We start from the raw sequence: 22,227 nt of genomic DNA, 5'->3' as shown, positions 1-22,227 counted from the left end.
GTCTTAAGGGGAGCGAGGCAGCACCAGGCAACCCCAAGCCCATTCTGCATTTATAAAAGGAATCATCTGTGAGCAGCACATCTCATTAGCATAGGAGGTTCAGCTGAGCTAATCTTGTACCATCGCAAACCTCAGCCTCGTATTCCATTTTCTGCCATTTGGGCTAATTCCAATATGGAGTGATTTTTGCCACAAAACCACAGCCAATATTTAGACGTATTTGGGGTTATAGAAGAGAAAACCAAAGACCCACCCCATTGAAAGGGGAAAGGTCAATTCTGGGTTCTTTTACAAATTATCAGAAGGCACTGATTACGTTGTTAGTAGGGCAACTAGGAATCTGAAAGGAAATTAAACAGTATTGACTAAAGGATTTTCCTAATTATCCCATTAGGGATAATCCTGGTTTCTTTTCTCTCCATGATCTATTCCTCCCAGAGGCCTCTCTCCTACAGTGTCTTTTGTAGTGTGTTTGGGGTTTGAACTTCGGAATGAGGCCAGAAGGATCATTTAGTGGTTGCCTTTTCTCTCCTTGGGCTGGCAGTGCAGGAAGGTGTGTGCCCCCAGCCTGGATTCCTCACAATCAGGACAAACAAAACCTGAAAAAGTTGACCACTGGCAGAATGAAACGCTAACATCAGTCATTCACTTAGGAGGAAGTGAGCAGGAAGGAAAGAGTCAGAGACTAGAAGCAACTGTGAGCAAAGAAACCAATAAACATACGGGAAACAAAATTAACACTGAGAATAAAAATCAAAGTGAGATCAATGTCCCAATAGCCTCATATTGTTTAGTAGGAGAAAAAAGATACTGGGAAATTACATTATTTGTCAACATAAGTATGCATGTTAAAATGTTAAGGGCAGCCCCTAAAAAATAGAAATAACATATATCACTTTCAAAATCAAAGTGGTGGGGGTGTATGGGTGGCTCAGGAGTAGAATCCTTGCCCGCCATGTGGGAGGACTGGATTCAATTCCTAGCCCATGCACTCCAAAAAACAAGCAAAGAAATTCAGCAAATGGTGCTGCGATAATAGGACATTCACGTGGAAAAGAATGAAATGTGATCCCCACCATACAGCATGCAAATAAATAAATAAATAAACCAAAGTGTGAAGATTGTAGGAATGTCTCCATCTGGTCCCCTAACCCATGCAGGACAGGAAAGGTACAAATTACCAAAATAAAAAGGGGATGGGTCAAAGGTTGGGATCTGAATTTAAAATATTAAAACTGTAGATAATATATTATCATTTTACAAGGTTTCACTGACCACACAGAGATGGGGGAAATCCCAGTTACTGGACATACATCTCAAATAGATGCTCCTCAGAAGAAGACGGGATAAAAATTATGGGCAACAAAATAAATGATTCTGGATGACCATCTGCTTAAGAAGTTGTAAACAAAATTCTTGTATTGGGAGGGATACTAATTTTAGGCCCCGAGGCCAGAAAATATCTGGGGGCAAGGGACTTCTAGGGTGGTCAACCATCCGAGTTTGCCTGGGACTGAGTGGGTTCCAAGGATGCAGGACGATCAGTACACAGGAAAGTATAAAACAATCCAAGGTGAGTTGATGCTTACTAGTGGCCTCAAATTAAAATGTATAATACATACACCATTCATAGTAGCATTCTTCACAATTGCCAAAAGATGGAAACAACCCATGTCCCTCAATCGATGGATAGGAAAACAAAATGTAGTATATTCATACAATGGAATATTATTCAGCCATAAAAAGGGCAAAGTATGATGCATTCTACAATACAAATGAAACTGAAAGCATTAAATGAAAGAAGCCAGACACAAAAGGACAAATATTGAATGATTCCACTTGTACGGAAATATCTAGAATAAGCAAATTTCTAGACAGAAAGTAGATCAGAGGTTACCAGGGCTGGGAGGAGAGGGGGATGGGATATGATTGCTTAATTATATTTGGGGTGATTAAACAGTTGTAGTAATGGATGGTAGAGATAGTAGCACAACATTGTAAATATAATCATCACCGAATACTAAAAATGGTAAATTTTGCTTTGTGTATATATATATGTGTGTGTGTGTGTGTGTGTGTGTGTGTGTGTGTGTGTGTGTGTGTGTGTAAATAAACATATTGCCGCTATAAATTTAAATATAACACAGCTGACTCTGCCAGACAATTTGGAATATTTAATGTGGGTTGTTTTGGTTTGCTAAAGCTGCCAAAATGCAATATACCAGAAATAGATAGGATTTCAGCAATGGGGATTTATTAAGTTACAAGTTACCATTCTAAGGCCATGAAAAATGTCCAAATTAAGGCATCCACAAAAGGATAGCTTCTCTGAAGCAAGCCTCCTGGCATTTGGGACACCTTCTGTCCAATGGGAAGGCACATGGCCAGGACTGCTTGTCCTTCTTTCCCGGGTTTCGTTGCTTTCAGGTTCTGGCTTCAGTGACTTTTTCGGTTCCTGCAGGTCATTGTCTCCAGTGGCTTTCATCTCTGCTTTCTCTGAGGTGTTTCTCTCTTTTATCCTCTCATAAAGGACCCCAGTAAAGGATTAAGACCCATCTTGAATGGGCTGGGTCACATCTCAGTTGAAACAACCACCCACAATAGGTCTGCACCCACAGGAGTGGATTCAAATAACATGGCATTTTCTGGGCTGCATGACAGCTTCAAGTCAGCACATTGGTAAAATCCAAACTTTGGAATGACACTAGCACCCACCCCCAGCCGAGTGTACTTCAGCTGCCTCTGCAGAGAGAATACTGAAATAAATGATATTTTTAGACATAATGAAAAAGTTACTCTTCAGAAATCGAGGTCTTCCCCAAAACTGTAGTTTGGAATCTCCCTGCATCTTGGCAGCCGATTTTAATGGCAGAACACTCAAGAAATTCAAGTCAAGCTTAATGTTCCTACTCCCACTTGGCTTTCCTGATCATGCCTGTTATCAAGAGAAAAATTTTGCAGAGCGACGGGCAACTTGATTCCCAAGAGTCATTGACCCATCCCATGAATTAAGACCAAACTTGGCCAGGGTGCTGAGTAAGGAAGAACAATTACCAGGTCCACAGCTGCCGGCACTGCTTACCCTGATTTGGCCCAGGCTAGTCATTTATTTCTTGCTGCCTTCTAAGGTTTATTAAGCTGTTCCAAAAAGTTTCCATCATGCTTCATGGGTATGTGAACTGCCCTTGTATTCATTTCACAACTTGATTCATTCTGATTAAATTGTTCAACTGTTAACGAGTTTTAGATTGCAATATGGAGGGGCAAACAATTCAGAGCATTAAGGCAGTAAAATACCTTAATATTTCCCAAGCTCTCAATGGAAACATAAAACAAAAGGCTCATTTCTGGGAGGAGAGACTGTAATAATTACCCTTTGTAAAAAGAAATGCACTTGGCTCCCTATACATTTTCCAGTCCACGGTGTAGGCACCTCACTACAGAGAGCCAGACGGAAATCCCATAAATACCTGCAGAAATTCTGCTACTTACAAGCCAGTTTCAGCAGACGAGATAACTATTTTGCCATATTATTCCAAAGAATTTCTGGGGCTAGACAAAAAATTGATTCTCGCTCACCTTACTTCACAGTCTAATGAGTTTTGCAATCTGGAGGCAATGGTGCGGGGTGAGGCGCTGAAGTAGCTCAGGAGCTGAGGGCTTCGAAAACAGATTGGAATTATAAATCGGGTGACCAAATCCTGCTCTTCAAATGACTCAACACCTCTCCCTCCCCTCCCCACCCTGCGCAGGCGGTTTTTCCCTCCTATCTGTTCCACCTGTGATGCGGTGTTTGCTTTGACAGTAATAAAGATTCACCGGCCACAGCCTTTCAATATTTTTCCTTTGAACTACTCTCCTCTCAAGAACTCTCAGTGTGTATAAAGTATACTGGGTAGAGGCTACCAAAATACTGAGGGTTTTGAGGCCTTGCATTCCTTCACTTAAACTCTGGAAAATGCAATTGCTCCATTTATGAAATAGGAATTAAAACAGGTTGTCAGCCTAAAGGCAAAGTGCTCAAATTAATGGTTTCTGCTGTTCCTTCCAGCTCCAGAAGCTATGCCTGTAATATAAATATCTTTTGTTTCAAACCAGCTTTCCATTTGATCACCCCAACTTAGGAAAAAGTTGACCACGGAGACTCTGGAAGTCTTAAGGGAAACCTATTATGCCCTATTATCCCAGCACACGATGCAGCAGGACCTCTGAGGGCTTCAAGGTCAATGAGACCATTTTGCAGATAAGAATGCTGATGCCAGAGAAATCCAATGACTCTCCTACGTGCAGGGCTCACCAGCGTAGGAGTGCAGATAAAGAGCCAGCACTTGCAGCCCAGCCCCTGGGCCTGGGATTTCCAGCACGCTGCTCTATGCAGTCCCACCTAATCGGGCGGGTATCATTAGGAGCATTTTACAAATGAGAAACATTAATAGGTACTTCGAAGCCATAATCCCAGGAAATGCCAGAATTGGAACTAGACTCGAGTTTTCTGGTTCCAAGGCTCCCCTATCCCACATTGCTTCACGGAGAGAAGATTGCGTATGAATTTGTGCTAAGAAGAGGGTGAAGTCCAGAGACGATGTAGAATCAGTGAATTCAGGTTATGTTTTGAGTCCTGGCTCCCATCATTTGGAGCCAGTACAATCCTACCTCGGTACTTCCCTTTCTTAAGAATCCCCTATTCTATCCCAAAAGAAAAAAAATGTCCAGATTGATACATGTTTTTAAATAAAATTAATACACTTCAACTTTGCTTTTTTTTACACAGGCAGGAACCGGGAATCGAACCTGGGTCCTCAGGCTTGGCAGGCAAGCATTCGTACCTGCTGAGCCACCGTGGCCCACCCTAAACTTTGCTTTTAAGAAGCTGAAAGCACTGGAAGCATCCAGAGTTTCCCCAAACCACACTTGGAATCGGTAATCTGTAGCTGTAAAAAGGCACAGCCATGAGTTCCTGGGTAAATTGCAATGGAATTACTTGCCAGGCTCCCCCAACCCAAATTGGGACCTGAGTTATCAGGGTCTGACTGCCAAACTCCCAGGGGAGGTTGGGATTTCTCCTCCACTTCCTCTCCACTGTGTGGTCTTCTATTAAACACAACCTCATTTCATCATAAGTCCTCTTTGAAACGTCTTAAGTATCTCCAGAAAGGACCAAAATTGTATCAACCACCAAATATCCCATAAGCACAACAAATCCTAACCTCTCACAGAATCTGTCCTGTTCTCAGACTTCAGGTCCAAATTCAGCAGACCGATTTCAGCCTGCACCTTATGGCATGCCAGATTGGACCACAGAATTCTTCTCCCGGCAGCCAGACGGCAGCCAGTCTGCCTTCAGACATGCCACCATGACTCGGCTTTTAAAAGGACATCTCATTTAGGAAAACATCAATAACAACAACAAACCAATCCACGGGCTATATAGAATTGTAGATCATCCGTTTCATTATAAGTAAACACTAAAATGGGAGAAGTAAAATATTTATGAGACGCATTCCCTTTGTGCGGTGCTCCTGAAATTCTTTTTATTTTTTTCTTATTCTGGTAAAGTACAAGATATCTCAATAGCAACATAAACACCATATTGTCTACTGGTTACTATAGCAACTCCTACCCGTGTAATTTGCTCATGTCTAAATTAAAGCTATCCAGGGTAGCTTTAACTTGCATCTCTCACATATTACTTTTTGATGGCATTTTTCTTTAATGGGAATTTTGTCTCTTAAATTGTAGGCAGCATGCTCTACGTTCTGCCTTACTTGGCGCTCACTTTTGCCATCATCTGACTTTGTTTCCCTCATTACTTTCAGGTATTCATAGAAGGAAGGACCTGCTTTCTTGCTGCTCTCTTGCTGGTATCTATACCCCGTGGGAGTGGAGGAAAAGAGGTGCAGGAGAAACAAGTTTTTCACCTTAAAAGAACATAGCCATCTTCCCAGCACTGAACCTCACTGCTTCGGATCAGTCGATCCTTTTCTACCTCTTCATTCAACACAGTGCAAAAGGCAAAACCTGGAAAAGGACATGATGGAAAGAGGTACAGAGGCCCACTAAGGAAGAAAGGCATAGTAGTTCATCATCTTCTCCCTTGTATCTTTCCTTCAACTCCACAAGATAACCAAGTCAATTTTGTTGATGGTAAGCAATATGGTGAATTAATGTGCCTAAGTGCTAGCACTGGGTAAATGAATTCATGGTTGAGAGTTCTGGATGAGCCAGTAATCAAGTGTTATTAAGTCCATTATGTGTCCTTGCTTGTGTCTGCTCTGGAGTGGAGTTGGGTGAGGAATGCAGCCATGAAGAAGCTCGTTATATACCTATCTTTGTAAAATACTGCATTGCAAACTAAAGATTTTACTAAGCTTTTATTAAAGAACCCAAAATCCACAGTGGTCCTACCACTGTGGGTAGATATGCAACTGCCCAAAGAATTTTTGGCTGACTAAAGATCCAGCTGCAATCAAACTGAGATGGATTCATGAAAGGAACCATCAGGATCTCTGACCAACATGGTAACCCTCAGGACCAACAACGGGAAGGTCTCTAGATGCCCCTTTGCAAGGTCCAGAGGGGCTCTGAATTCAGTCTGGAAAACCTGTCAATAAACATTTTCAATTACTGCAACCCATGCATTTCCAGTACCATAAACTCATGTGCGTTTCATTAAATCAGATCATCTGTGCAAACACTGCTTCATATTCTTTTTCTCTTTTCCTCCCTCTTTGTAATGCTTGATCTAAACCCAAGTGCATTTTGTGCTGGCTGCTGTCGCCGGAATGGAAACTTGAAAACAGTCAGGAAAGCACCACACGCCCCCCCCCGATGGCAGCAAGCCTGTCTGTTTGCCGGTTTAATCCTCCAGACTGCAGCTGTTTCCCGTGTGATCCTTCACATCACCTTGGGCTGATTCGTCAAACATTTCACACAGCTAAGTCAGTCTCCAGTTGCTGAGGACTTTGCCACAAGCCCCATGCCTGTTCCTAAGATTTTCATTTGAAAAGATGCCAGTGTGTCCATGTTTTCTACCGTGCATAAATACTCAAGTGTAATACCTCTGGGTTTTGTTTCATGTTAACATTAACTATTTTTTTAAAAGATAAATAAAGAAAGGGCACTCAAATTCCTGGCCCAACAGCGAAATGTCCCACTGACAGCTTTTGCAAGGGTAATGTTGTGGGAAAAACATCCATCTTGGAAACAGCTTCATTAGCCCCAGCTAGCTGACCTCTCCACCTGAGATTGTCAAATGTGACGGGCATCAGATTATTGGGAATATGGAGATCAATAAATATGCAACACTGGCGCTTAGAATGCTTCTGGCACTGGAGCCACACAACGCCATCTAACATGACTCAAAGTCGCCGTCATCTGTCACACCGGCTAGTAAATAGACAAGCTTCCAGGGAAGGCTGTCCGACATAGTACAATATATGAGTGAAGATGAATTAGACAGGAAGTGTGCAGACAAGTTCTGATGCATGAGGTTTCAAGTGAAAAACTCCGAGCAAACACTCTGGAGCCACAGCCGGCCTTATTTAGGGAATTGATGCAAATTCTTGCTGCGTGGTCAAAAGCTCTTAGTGGTCCTGCCTCTGCGTTTTCACGGTCAGCTGCCAAGGAGGTTGGTCTGCTCCTGGGATGCTTTCCAGATGCTTGCAGCTTCTCAAGCACATTCTGTACAATGTGAGGGAGCCAGACCACCTGTTCCCCCAAATTCCCATGCTGTATCTTTCCATGCCATGGTGGCCAGAGCCAAAAATGTGCCCAAACTGTCCAGCTACTTCAAGTCTCAAGCGCCTATACCTCTGGGTCCACAAAGAAACCAGCTGGGTGAGCTGCCAAAGGAAGCTCTGACCCAAGCCCGTGGTGGCCAAATTGCCCAGATAATCAGACCCCTGATCATCCGCATCAGACCACCCCTCCCGAGTTCTCTCAGTGTCGCCTACCCGGCCTGCAGGCCACAGATCGCCACTGCCCAAATGCCACCACCCAAGGCTCATGACCGCAGACCCCTGCTCTCCCCCAAACACTGTTTTCCAGATTCTCCAGAATGGGCATCCCTGTCTGGCTTATGCTCTTTTTCACACACCTTTTCTCCACTCCAAAAAGTGCTTGAGCCCAGCCAAGTCCAAGCTTTCAGTTAAGAGAAACTTAAAGAAAAGCAAATTCTCGAAACAGCAAGCCCCGCCGATGTAAGCACCATCGATGAGTCTACTCAGATGGCCTGCGCCAGAACCCACGTTTCTCAAACCCAATTAACGTGGGTGGCCAACGATGACCAATATCCTTCCACCCCTCTCTGTTTTAAGAAATGTCATTCATCTCTATGGAAAAGAGAACAAACAAGAAGCATAAAGGTATTTTTGAAGTATACTGTTATGAGGTACTTGGCGAGTAATTTGCAGCCTGGGTACACACCATACCTTTTAGCACGGCTATTTATCTCGCAGGGAGAATGTTGCCGTACTTACGATAAAGGCTCTGTTGGGCCTCTTCATCAATAGCAAACCTTTAAGCACAGCACATCTCATAAAGAGGAGTTCCACTAACACAGACTTCAAAAGGATAGAACTTGATAATTCAAAAATAGAGCTATATTAAGTGTTCCAGCAGTCCATCCATAAAAGCTGCGTATATTCCAAACGCCAGAGTCCTCTGAGCAGCATGACAGGTCTATTAGAATAATAGCAGGGGAAAGCATAATTACAAGTAATCATTGGCTGGAAAGGAGCTAGTTGTTTTTGTAGAACAAAATGCCGTGCTGAGCCCCTCGGAAAATGCGGCAGCACAGCAGCGGCGGGGGCAGACAACCATCGGAAATAACCATGGCGCAAACCCTGCACTATTTATTTCTATTTATTAAGAACTCTTTGTATACCTTAATGTTTTCCTGGTGAAATCATCTTAATTGGAGCCCACATTTTCTTTGGATAAGATCATTACGTAATAGCTACTTACCAGCTACTATTTTCTATACATCTGGTGGGCAACAGCTAATGTGTCTGTCTTTTCCAGCCTGGCATTGGAGATCATCCTGCCAGGCAGCAGCTCCTGGTTGGCTCCAAGGAGCCATATTTTCTATACCCTGTGTGCCAAAGGGGATGGAGGAAGCTTGAATGGGCATTAGCTTATTGATCTATAGATTAATGACTCTAACAATCAAAGGCTTGGACCATTTTCTCATTAGGGTTAGCAAAAGATGTGGGCTACCTAATGGACTGTTTTCCTACAGTCTGGACTGAATTGGAGAACCAGAAACCCTATTGTCTGGTGGTTTTGTTTATCCTCCTTAATTAGATGGATTCCTTACCATCTTGAGCACATTCAGGTTTCCAAATGCAGGTGAGCCCATGGGCAGCCCCTGGATGGAGGCAGGGCAGGGTCATTGGCTCCACTTCACAGGTATGGAAATCGAGGCTCAGGTAGTGAAGTAGCTCCCCAGAGGTCACACAGGTGATGTGTAGCCAGTTGGGACTTGAGCCCTTCTTCCTACCCCATCAACCTGCCTTGAAAACATGCTTGCTTTGCACGTGGTTCTCTATCGCACTTGTTCTCTGGGGAGAGCCCTGGGCACACGTAAGATGCACATGGGACACTATCGTGCATGCACCAAGGGGATCTTGGCACCCTAAAAACAGACCTGTGCATGCACTTCGAGCCCCATGCCTCAGCCCCAGGCTCCAGCAAGACGGTGCTGTGCTGTTTGTGTAAAGAGAGACACAATCATCTGAGGTTCACCTAGGTCTGGAAATCTTTCACTTCCCCAACATGTAACGGTCTGTGAGCATGGTACTGTATAGGTACCAGAGACAGGGAAATGGAAGGGAGAGACAGGCAGAAATCTAGTGTTTAGCCCAGAGATGAAAAATACATATAGGGTGGGCAATGGTGGCTCAGTGGCAGAGTTCTTGCCTGCCATGCCAGAGACCCGGGTTTGTTTCCCAGTGCCTGCCCATATATATATAAACATAAAGACTTAGTCTAATAATAGCAAGTAGAGCCAATGTTGAACATAAAGGCAATGGGGAGCCGGAGGTTATGCGGGAAAGCATCCAGGAACTCCAGGATGTCCATTTATTTTCCAGCTGTCTGAATTTGGGCCATTGTCTTAACCTCATTGAGCCTCGGTGTCCTCATCTGGAAAATAGAGTAAAAATATCACCTGCCTCAAAGAATTGGTATAAACAGAGGAGACAATCCACATGGTACACCTGGCACAGTGTGTGGTGCACAGGAAGTGCCATCAGAACCCAGAGGAAGGAATGATCCATGGGGCCAGAGGCTCCCTTTTAATGAAATTGTTATAGAAGACCCTGATGGAGCTCAGGTTTGGAGGGGGGATGCTTGCTTTTAATAATACAATACTGTGCCTGCCCATGTAAAAAAAAAAATGCAATATTGCAATATAGTGTCATGACTTAAACCTTTTGGATTTTAATATCATATCGATGTTGGTTATAAATTTGTAATACACAACCCCCCAAAAAAGGTCAAGTTTAAAATTAATTTAGTTTTGAGATGTCGGCACTAGTATATTATCAATGCAAAGTGATAATCCCTGTCCTGTGAATACAGTTAGGATTTAGGCTCTCTGGGGATCTTCAGATTACCGAGTGCTCCATCTTCACCCTCTCTAGTGGAATAAAGTTGCCAGAGCATTCAGCCAGGCCCTCCCAAGCAGCCAAGTGCCTGTCATGAACAAGACATCAAGGAAGAGGTAGAGGATGGTGACGATGGTGCCTGCAGTGTGCTAATGACTATGACCTCACACTCGAGGGCAAAGTCGAGGGTCAGGGTTTGTTTTGAGCAAAGGATCCAATTTAGCACAGAATGTTCAGTGGATGCATTCAGAATGCTCATCCACTGAACCCCAGGATGAGCCGTGGAGGCTGGACGTAAATAGACGCCATTGGTCAGCTCAGCGGCCAGATCCCCTGAGAAAATTCACTTCCCCTTGGCTTCTTCAGAATGAGGGCGTGCTAGTCTAAAATCATTATATATCCCAGAAAAGCCATTTTCTTTCAGTCCTGATCCAATCTTGTCGGGCCAGACCTATTGTTTAGGGTGGAAACTTTGATTAGATGTTTCCATGGAGATTATCCACTCAATGTAGGTGTGTCTTTTTATTAGATTACTGCTATGACCCACCCAAATGTGAGTGTGATCTTTTGATTAAACAGAGATGTGACTCCACCCATTCAAGGTGGGTCTTGATTAGTTTACTGGAGTCTTTTAAAAGGGGAAACATTTTACAGTTTCTTCAGAGCCAAAAGAGGCCCAGATATTTGGAGGTACTCGGAGTACTGACAGATAGGTTTGAAGATCAAGACAGAAGTAGACTGAGTGCTAAGTAAGGACTCACAGATCCCAAAGAGAAGAAATCTGCAACCCCAGGAGATGCTAAGCTAAGAGATGAAACCCAGAGTTTTGCCCTGGAGCAGCTAAGGGAAGGCCCACAGACCTTTAGAGAGGAAGCCACCGGATTCAGAAGCTGGAAGCAATGGAACTGGGAACAAGAACAAGCAGACACCAGCCACATGCCTTCTCATGTGACAGATATTGGCCTTTCTTGAGACAAGTATCTTTCTCTGGATGCCTTGGTAGGGACATTTTTATGGCCTTAGAACTGTAAACTTCTAATAAATTAACTTAATAAATTTAACTTATTACTTAAGTTATAAGGGGACTTAATAAATCCCCCTCATAAAAGCCAACCCATTTCTGGCATGTTGCATTCCAGCAGCGTTAGCAAACTAAAACAGAGGGGTTCAGGCTATACTAGCTCTGGATCCCAAAGCTCACAAGTCTGAAAAAAGGGTTTTCCTGCAGAGATCACTAACCCTAATATAAGCATCCCAGGCATAGCTTGGGCTCAGAAAAGATACAAACAAAAGTTAACCCAAGTAAGCAAGACAACACAATGTCTTTATAAATCTACCTCCTGTTTTCCAGATGCCCCCACGTGTATCCGCCACTGGCCTATGTCCTGGGCATCCCTTCCTTGGTTCCACGATCAGATTTTTAAGATGATTTCTGCAATCGCCTCCTGAAGAAAGCCTCATTACCCAGGGATATGCTGTAGTCCCATCCAATGCTTCCAGAAAAGTTTCAATGTCCATTACGTTAGCCAGCCCTAAAATTGAATACAAATCCATTTTAATCAATATGTTGTAATAAATAGATATTAAGGCACCCTGGCACTAATGTACAGGTAGACTAATTAAAGCACCAGCATTTGTAGCACTCACATACCTCAATGTGCTCTACAAAATCCTTATTGAACCACTACTTTAAAAAAAATAATTGCATTTGCAATTAGAAACACTGAAGTTACATTATCGATTTTCTGCTAAAAACCTTTTTAGTAAACAAGCACAAACTACATTCATTAAATGTAAGTGCTTGGAGCTATGGTGTGAAATTCAATTCAGCCATTATCATGAATTACACTGATTATTGCTGTAATTATTTTCTCTTGGATACAACTGCATTTCTGTCCCTTGCTAGCTCTGTTGGACATATAACCATGTTCATTTTATAGCTAATAATACTCAACTGTAGTCCCAGCAATTACTATCACTTATACAAATCATTAAGTTAAGCTACGGGTACCTAGTAAGATTTTTAAAAATTAAGTAAAACATCCATTTTTACCCTTGAGATAACTAATAACATTGGAGAACAAGGAAAATTACAGATGTTAACTGATTTACATTGCAAGCTTTAATCACCTGTACTTGACTCGTCAGGAATTTCTGCTGTCCTAAGCACACAATTTGAAAAGAAATCTGCCAACAGACTGTTTTCTTTTTTTTTTTTTTTTTTTAGAAATGCACAGCCGGTGGCCTGGATTGCACATCTGCAGCACCCTCGGGGAGGAAAAAGAGCTACGATCATTTGGTGTGTGCTTGCAAGAGAATAGATTTTAGGCTTTAATCAGAACAAAAATTGTCCTTGTGTTTTATGGATTTGTTTGTTCAGGAATCGTATTAACTAAACAGATTTGGGGAAAGAAAACTGCTCTTCACTTTTTCTTCCCGAAGCAATCGTGGGTTCATTCCATTTTGAAAATGAATCCTGTAGGGAAACTAGATATTGTCAAAGGACACCTCCCTTCCTCCGCTCAGGTGAGGGCGCCCAGCGGGTTGGCAAGGTGGCAGGGCCCATTCCGCAATATTCTTTCTCGAAGGCTATGGTCCCTGGGGGTTCCAGATGCGGAGCTCTTCTCTCAAGAGGAAAACTGGTGGGCAAGAAGGAGGGGGAAGGCAGGAGGAAGGGAGGGAGGGGGAGAGCCTTATTCTAAATCGCACATGCACGTACATATACATGCAGGGGGAAGTGGGCAGACCCCCTCGCAGGAGAGTGGGCAGACTCTGCCCCTGGGCCTCCTGGCTGTCGTCTCACTTGCCTTCCAGCGGGACACTAAGAGGACCCTAGGAGAGCCTCATCCACAAATGGCAGGATTGCTTCCTCCCGTTACCTAGGAGAGCCCTTTGCAATGTGAGCATCCTGGGTCTCCTCGGAAAGCACTCCCTGCAGACTCCTTATCCCCAGCTACCCTTTCCCTGCTTTATCTTTCCACGCCTTCCCCACGGGGCACTGCCAGGTCCAGCCCTGTGGGACTCCCTGGGGGGGAGTGGCCTGAGCTGCCAGGTAGGAGACCTCAACCTCTGCAGAGACACCCTCTCAGGAACTGAGGGGCCCTTCTCCCTTTTCTCAGTAAGTCATTTTTCAATATCACACTCCATATACCTCCTCCTATTTTTTTCAATCTGAGAGGAGGGTAGGTGGCATATAGAATTCCATAAACAAAATTTTAGCAAGTAAGATAGGCAAGGTTCCCAGCCCATGCACTGCCAAATATATCTATCTATATTCAACAAATGGTGCTGCAATAGCAGAACAGTCATATGGAAACAGAATGCAATGTGATTCCCACTAGACAGCATACCAAAAAAAAAAAGACAGGCAAGTGTGGGTGGTATGAAGGGAATTCCAGAGTTGAGATCCATACATGCAGATCAGCACACATGGTCCTATTAAATTTTTAGAAGCAGGCCACTATTTTGACTCAGAGCAGCCAAAGCAAAATGAAAAACACAGTCTTGTAGACACAAGGCTCACTGTTTCCAAAGGAATAAATATAAATTTTAAAATAAATAAAAGATGTTTATTTTGAAAAGACAAATAAAATTAAAAGTTGTGTTAAAAGATTCAGAAGCCAGGAATTAAAAGCATCTTTTTTAAAAAATCAGATATTATTCTTTCCTAGATTTTGTGTTTTTTCACATAAGAAAACCTCTGAAGAAGCATCAGTTGAAACTGTCACTATTTTTAATTACAAAAAGGACAAAAAGAAAGAAAATAGAACAAAAAGTACTTTCAGCACATCTTAAAAGCTGAACAGCTAGGAGACAGTATGTGGTCATTCAGCTGAACTATATTTAAATGACCTTCAATTAGCCAATTTACACCATCATTTTGGAGTCATTACCATTTTTTCCAAAGCAACTAAATGAATTTTCTGACCACTCTTGTCCATTTAAAGTATTAAACGGTATCATGCATTCAGCACGAAGAGGTCTCACTTTGTCATTCTAAAAAAACAGGAATTTAAGGATCCTTTTTAAAAGGACATTTCTTGTTCATGCTTCCTCTGCCATCTGGGAAATTACCTGCAACAATTGCATGCAGGTTTGAAATGATCAAAAGTCAGAATTCTCGGCCCCTTCCTTGTATCTCTTTTAAACAGTGGACATCTTTTTATTACTAAAGTGGTTTGTAGTTATGATATATATATATATGATATACTAATGGTACTTGTATGTGATACGATCTACCAAATCATATCAGAGGAACCAGTTAAATGAAAAGCACACCCGTGTCTCACAGCCCCAGGGAAGGAAACATTTTTGAATACAAAAAAATTTGTCTATATCCATTGTCTGTCTGGCTTGGTATGCTTCCTGGGGAATCACATGTATTACTTTAATAAGCTGGCCTGAAAATTCAGAAAAGGGAAAATTAAAATTCCTAGAGATTGTCAAGAATATCTTATTCATGAAGAACACTTTCCGCAGGAGCTTGGAAACATGTAATATAACCTTCAAAGTAAAAACAGTTTGTTGCATTAGTTCTGCTTAGCCGACCTTCTATACCAACTGCAGGAAGAATTAACTGCGTCCCATACCTGAGCGCAGGAGTCAGCAGAAAAGGCAAACAATGAATAAGGTAAAAATGAGCATCCATACTCTAAAGAGACCAATCAACTCAGCATGATCTGCAACAAAACCCCAAATTACAATGCGGTTAGTATCTGCCTCTTGCCCCCAGAGATTAGAAGAAAGAAGAGAGACAGCCACAGCCAGATTGGCCTTTTGGTGAGAAAATATGTGGTTTTGCTCTTGATTCGTGTATTAAACTTCTCTTACCCCTTTTTCTCTGTCCCACCTGCTGCAACCCCTCCACAGTCTCAGGAACTTCATGACTGCTGGAGGAGCGCCCCATTTTGCACAATGTCTTCAGGTGAGAGAGGAAATGTGGTTGGGAGAAAGAGCCCTTTGGGGCAAGATGGGCTTGGGAGTGAGCGTCGGCTCTGCAGTTCACCAGCCCCGTGTCCTTCAGCGAGTCCTTCAACTTCTTTGGCCCTTGGTTCCCTCATCTGTAAAACATGGACACTGTTGCCCAGATCACAGAGTCCTGAAGATAATATAGAAAAATATCTGTAAAGAGTCTGGGAACAACTAAATCCTGAACAAACACTACCCTCCGATGTTTTCCAGTGGCGCAGAAGCTACTGGAAATTCTTTCTACACACTCGGTATGCCTGTCCCTTCCAGAAATCAAAGGCAGGCATGGAGCATGGGCTCCAAGGAAACAGGTATGTCTGAAGTAGAACTGGAGAAACCCTGGCCCAGGTCAGGTCCATGAGGGGTCCTAGACACCATCCTTTGTGGATAAAGAAGCTGGCACCCAGAGATTCCATTAGAGGCCTCTGCTCCTGGACACACAGAGCTCTGGAGAGTTTTGTTTCCCTCTGGCCCACAGGAGGCTCAGCAGCCTCTGGTTCCAAAGCCAGTCTCTGAGACCCTGAGACTTCAGGGTCTCAGAATGCCTGGGGCAGAGCCCTAAGACTCTCCATCCCCAAAGTGTCTGCACTGAGGCCAGGCCCTTTCTGCCTAAAACTTTACAGGGGGTGGGGGGCAAAGCTGAGAGCAATGGGTGGCTTAAAGGAGACAGCCCTCAAAGAAGAGGGGGGCTCTGCCCCTCCCCCCACCACCCATCCCTCCCCCACCACAAGCATGACTACCAGCACCTAACTTTCAGGGCAAGCAGGTGCCTCGAGAATGGCAAACAGGGGATGCCGGAAAAAGAGATTTGGCTCAGTTTCTGGAAGTGGGATTTTCTTTTTCAAATGAGAGACAGATAAAAGGCAGCAGGGTCTATCTGGTGTTATCTGACCCTGTCATTTCCCTGCTCTAAGACTTTCAATGGCTCCCTGCTGCCTTCAGGGCAGGTCCGAGCCCTAGGGCGGGGCATTCAGGGCTCCTCACAGTCTCCTGCCCTCCACTCCCCACACACATCTAGGGGGACACACATTGCATTTCTTGCCATTTCCAAAAATATGTCCAGCTGCTTCGTGTCTGCCTCTAGTCATAGTTTACACCGTTTCCTCTCCTGGATCATCTCCCCAGCCCAGGAGGTGGTAATTGGGTGAAGGGCTCAAAGCCACAGGATCCAGAGAAGATACCGAACAAGAGGCAGAAATCAGAAATCTTACTGAAGGGAGTCCTGTTGGCAGTTGGGACAGAAACAAAACATGAGGGATGGCGAGGCAGCCACAGACCAGGGACACCAGGACCATAGCCTCCCCCCGGGCACACGAGGCAGATGGAGGAAATTGTGGCCTATGAAGGAGAGGTGCCCAGCAGGAGCTGCGTCCAGGGGACACGGCTATGGCCAAAGAGGTGGCACCAAAGCAGGGAGCAAGCAGAGAGGAAATTTGCCAACCTTTCTCTCCTCCCTCCCTCCGGTCTCCTGCTGGTGCTTCATCTGGCCAAATCCAAATGGAAGCCTGAAGGCAGAGACCCAGGTACAGGGACATAGCAGTTAGAGCAGGGCAGAGAAGGACAGAGAATAAAAAAGCAAGGAGGGTGATTACAGCAATTTGCAGACAGGTCCTGAGAAGACCTGGTCCCTCTCCAGCAACCTCATAATTATACCATGAGATGTTTGTACCACGCTTCACAGTTTTTAAAGCGTGTTCGCATATATGATCCCATTCAGCATTATGGGAATGGTGCAGCTTTTTCGGGCACTTTGTCTTCCCAGCTCACAACAATGCTTCCTTCTCTGAAAGCACCTCCCCTCACCAGCCGGGTCTTCAAGAAGCCATGTCTATACCACGTGATGGGGCCAAACAGGAAAACCTGGCCCCGTCTCAGCCCACCACACTCCCTCTCCCAGGGATGTAGAATTGGGCCTGAGGCTGCCAATGAGACCCCCTGGATGGGAGAACTTGGGGGTGGGGGGGCAGCTGTGCACCTCCTCATTCACAGAAAGTGGCAAGAAAACCAGTGGTGTTTTTGCAATCATCTCCTGCCAGCTAACAAGGGCGAGCGGAATTTTGCCAGTTGCTTGTTAATAAAGCCATAATTAAAAATGAAATGTTATTAACACAATCAAATAAATCATATTAAAATTAGGGTAATAAATACTCAAAATGTATCACTTCATAATTAGTTTACTACATTTTATTATCATCCAGGCTCTTGAGAGAATTTACTGGAAACACTGTATGATGGCATGCTCTCGCACATCTTTCCCCAAGGCCGCCTTAGATTTGGTAGCTTGAAATCAGCCACAGGGGGAGTATCTACACCATGGAAATCAGCAAGCACTCCAAACCAGGGCCTCTCCATCCCCTCATCCCAAGAGCCGTTAGACATTGACCAGAACACCACTGGAGAAAACTTTCAGATAGATGGAGGAAAATGAGGCTGTAGCTCTGCAGAGAACAGAAAGATGTGCAATAACATGCCATCATACAGAGGCAGGGGATGTGCAGAAAACACGGTAAGCTTTCCTGTTCCCAAGCCATTGCCTTCCAGGGGCCTGCCTGCATTTCTGCTCTTGGCTGCCAGTAAAACACACCTGCACCCTCCCAATGGCTTCCTCTGTTAGGCTTAAACTAGCTCAACTTGGTGTCTGCATCCCAGACTTAACCAAAGCCTGGGACATGGACTCAGTGAGCACACTGCACTCGCGCTTTGGGGATCATTTCAATCTATTCTTATCGAAACATAACAATAAAGCCCTAATCACTAGTTGGCCATTGTTGAGATTTTCTTTTTAATCGCCATAGAATACACCACTATCCTGGAGATATTCCTGCTATTTCTTCCTCATCACCAAGAACAATCGGGTCTGTGTGAGTCTCCTGGACTGGATCCCGCAGCCCCCTCTCTGATTTGGTAGAGCTCAGGCTTACATTTCTTTTACTTCAAGTTGTGCGTTAATTACTGTGACACCACACCCATGACCCAATTAGGTCTTAAATGTTTACTTAAGAGAAGGCTGTGTTCTTCAATGAAAGATTGGGTGGTAGGTAGGAAACCAAAGCATTTTGTGTGGTCGGTGATCCACAAGCTTGCTTTTCACGTATCAGGCAATTAGGTTTTCCCAGAAGATCAAAATGCTTTTAATCTTTGATTTTTCCCTGCCATAAAAGCCCAAACAATTCCAACGGCTTGCTTGTTTCCCCCTCTTCTCTCTCCCTCCTCCCAATTCCTCCATACCTCTTTTCGCTAAGTTTTTGTTTCCTTTGAATAATGGTTTCCTGGATGGTGCAGTCTGCAGCCTCTTCAAATCTGTTGGTTTTTAAGGATATTGAGATGGCAGATGCTTCCTAAATGGAAAAAAAATGGTAGTAACGAAACCCCCACTCAGACTGGTTCCCCTCATTGATGCGGCAGGTGGGACATCTTAGTGTCTGCACAGAAAGATAAACTTGAATGCAAATGGCACATGAAGTGCATATGGTGATTTAAAAATTTATCACCAGCTCTCACATGTACCCCAGGCCCCTACCTTTAGCGAATGCCTGCTTCAGTAGCAGAGCTAAGAATCAAGGTAATTGCTCAGATGTGCGTCTCAGCAGCTGACAGATTCAAGTTCAACCTTCTATCGCATCAAAATCCCAAATATATTCAAAGTCCCATTTGCACATATGCCTGAATTAGAATTTGGAAAACAAGCTATTAACCTGCCATCTGATCTATTCAATTGTCTGAAAACAAGTCAGCTGACACGGAAAGCATACATACAGATTTGGGTTTATGGATAAGGATCCATTTCTCATGGGTTATGAGGGTGACCTATTCTAAAGCACTTTCTTTCCTCCACAGGCTAATTAGCACTCAGGTATGATGTCTAACCAGCTTCAATTTAGAATCAAGAGCTTTTCTTTATGACACGGTAGGCAATCCACAGCCTGTAGGCCAAAACCATCTCACTGCCTGTTCTTGTGTGGCCCATGAGCTCAGAGCGGCTTTTACATTTTTAAAGGTTTTTAAAAACCCAAAGAAAGATATATTTTTGATATATGGAAACTATACAAAATTCAAATTCCAGTGTCCATAATAAAATTTTACTGAAATACCTCCAAGCCCATCTGCTTACGTGTTGCCGATACGCGTTCACACTACAGCAGCAGAGTTGAGTTGTTTGACAGAAACCACAGCACCTGCAAAGCATAAACTACTTCCTCTCTGGCCATTTATAGAAAAAGCTTACTGACCCCTGTGCTAGCAGGGCAGAGATTGGCTGAGCAAACCAAATTTGTATATAGCACAAAGGCCCACAACTCTAAGGCTTTACACCATTTTTCAACATTTCTTTCCTTTCTTAAGCTAGAAATGTTTCTGGATAGCAGGGCAGAGGTAACGGTTTTGTAGGGGATTTTGATTAGCACAGGTTACTTTTGTAGATAGTACCAGTCAAGAGTCTTGCTAGGTACACAGTAGGCACTCAATAAATACTCTTCTCTTTCTGTCAGACCCTTTCTTTCATCCCAAAGGCTCCGCTGCACTTGCTTCTTTGGTCTTGAGACAGCACTTCCTTGTCCTTAACCCTGCCCACCCCAGGCTCTGACTGTTTTCTGATTTCCAGGACTCCCCTCCTGGGCCAGGAAAACACGGGGACAGAGCACACCCATTGTGGTTTGCCTGCAACCTCACTGGCTGGGGACAAGAGCAATCTTCTTGCTGCAACTTGAATTACAGAAGATTTTTAAAGACCTATGATTTTATGATGTTCAAGTATGGATGGTAATGTGAATTTATTGATAAGATATTGACAATAAGACATCTTTGGAATTGAATAACCTTCTAAATAGCTGGCTTACTCTGGACCCAAAGATCTATAATAATTGGGAGTGGGGGGCTGTAACATGTGTATATATATATATATATATATACACACACACACACACACACACACACACATAATGTATATTTATTACATATATTTCTAATAATACCTGGAAAGGTGTTTTGTTTTCTTTTTTTAACTCCAGGCTTTTTGAAGACAAGAGGATTTGTTAAGAATAACAGTTCCTACATCTGGAATAAGAACTTTTTATTAGACATGATAATTGCAAAAGGCAGATGATAGGCTTCTGATGCTGGCGGTGTTGAAATCCTCCTTTTGCCAGAGCTGGCGAAACCCCTGGGCCAGGCGGAACTCTGCAGCATGACCCCTGTTCTGCTGCAGGCTCGTGCTGTCCCGGAAGTGCTGAAACTGTACCACGTGTGCCCTCCATGCCCACCTTTCAACTGCCAGGCTGTGTTCTAAGGGCAGACAAGTCTCAGGCTTGGTTGGAAGTGCTCTCTCAGAGTTCTTCCAAGTACTGAATCATGATTTAAGGTGCAATATATGTATATGTAGGATACTTTACATTTCAAATGAATGCCTTTTTGAAATATTGTATGCAGCGTAATATATATAACCCAGTTGGGTTTGTTTGATTCTCTCCAGCCGCTTTACCTGCATCTGCTATACCCACTGATCCTTCTTGCAATAGGGACAGGAATACTCTCTACATTATGCTACTCCTGGTGAGAGACTTTCTCCTGCCTGGGTCCAAGCTGGGAATGGATCGCCCATTCGACAGATAAATAATTTCCTTCTGAAGTCACGAGGCTCCCTGTTTTGGCTTACTAAATCTACAGAATACTAAATACCATAATCAGTTGGCTTTTAACAATGGGAATTTATTAAGTTCCAAGTTACAATTCTAAGGCCATGAAAATGTCCAAATTAAAGCATCAACAAGAGGATACCTTCAACTGAATAAAGGCTGCTGCCATCTGGGGTTCCTCCGTCACATGGGAAAGTACATGGTGACGTCTGCTGGTCCTTCTCTCCAAAATGTCTCCGGGCTTCTGCGGGCCCTCGCTTGTTTCTCCCAGGGTGTGTCTGTCTCTGCTCTCTCTCCCCGTGAGCTCTCTTAAAGGACTTCAATGAAGGATTAAGAGCTACCTTGAATTGGGTGGGCCATATCTCCTTGGAAACAACCTAATCAAAGGGTCCCACCTACAATAGTTCTGTACCCATGGGGATGGATTAAAACAGCATAGGCTTTTCTGGGATACATTACAGATTCAAACCAGCTCACTCCTTTTAATTTTGTTGTTTGGATTTTTGTTGGCCTGCTAAGCATACACATTCTTGGGTATGATAGCCGGCCACCAAGACGCCCCCTTACCCACACAGTGACTCTCACTTCCTGATCCTCAGACCTCTAATGTCACATAGGGCTGTCCTGTATAGCCAATAAGATGTGTGTGACTTCCAAGGCTGTGTCCTAAAGGACACCATGGCTTTCACCTGCCCTTTGTTGGCTCCCTTACTTTGGGAAGGACCTGCTGCCATTTCCTGAGGTCACTCATGTGGTTCTGTGGAGAGGTGTACATGGTGAGGAGCTTGCCAGTCTTTGGTGGGCAACTTTGAAGCAGATCTTCCAGCCCAGTCCAGTCTTTAGATGACCACAGCCCCAAGCAACCTCACCAGAGACCCCAAGCCAGAACTGCCCCGCCAAACAGCTTCCAAACTCCTGACCTATAAGGAATTGTGAGTGATAATGAATGTTTGTTATTTTTAAATGGCTGTGTTTGGGGCAATTTGTTATGTAGCAGTAGATAACCATTACATTAGGAGAAC

General features: G+C 43.8%; 1 long non-coding RNA gene across 2 annotated transcripts in view; it reads right to left on the bottom strand.

Annotated features, from left to right (window-relative positions):
• The window catches only part of LOC143653280 (uncharacterized), a 108,406-nt gene extending 88,962 nt beyond the window's left edge, over positions 1-19,444 (bottom strand). The window contains exons 1-4 of one of the 2 annotated variants that reach the window (XR_013161217.1): positions 19,332-19,444; positions 18,804-18,913; positions 11,945-12,139; positions 10,029-10,143 (exon numbers count right to left, since the gene is read on the bottom strand). This is a non-coding gene — a long non-coding RNA (uncharacterized LOC143653280). Of the gene's footprint in view, positions 1-10,028; positions 10,144-11,944; positions 12,140-18,803; positions 18,914-19,331 lie in introns of those variants that run through there. The other variant, XR_013161218.1, reaches the window with a different exon arrangement.
• Positions 19,445-22,227: the final 2,783 nt, after the last annotated feature.

Source organism: Tamandua tetradactyla, chromosome 13 (assembly GCF_023851605.1).
Source record: "Tamandua tetradactyla isolate mTamTet1 chromosome 13, mTamTet1.pri, whole genome shotgun sequence".
NCBI classification, from domain to species: domain Eukaryota; kingdom Metazoa; phylum Chordata; class Mammalia; order Pilosa; family Myrmecophagidae; genus Tamandua; species Tamandua tetradactyla.
This window is presented reverse-complemented; position numbering and strand designations above follow the sequence as displayed.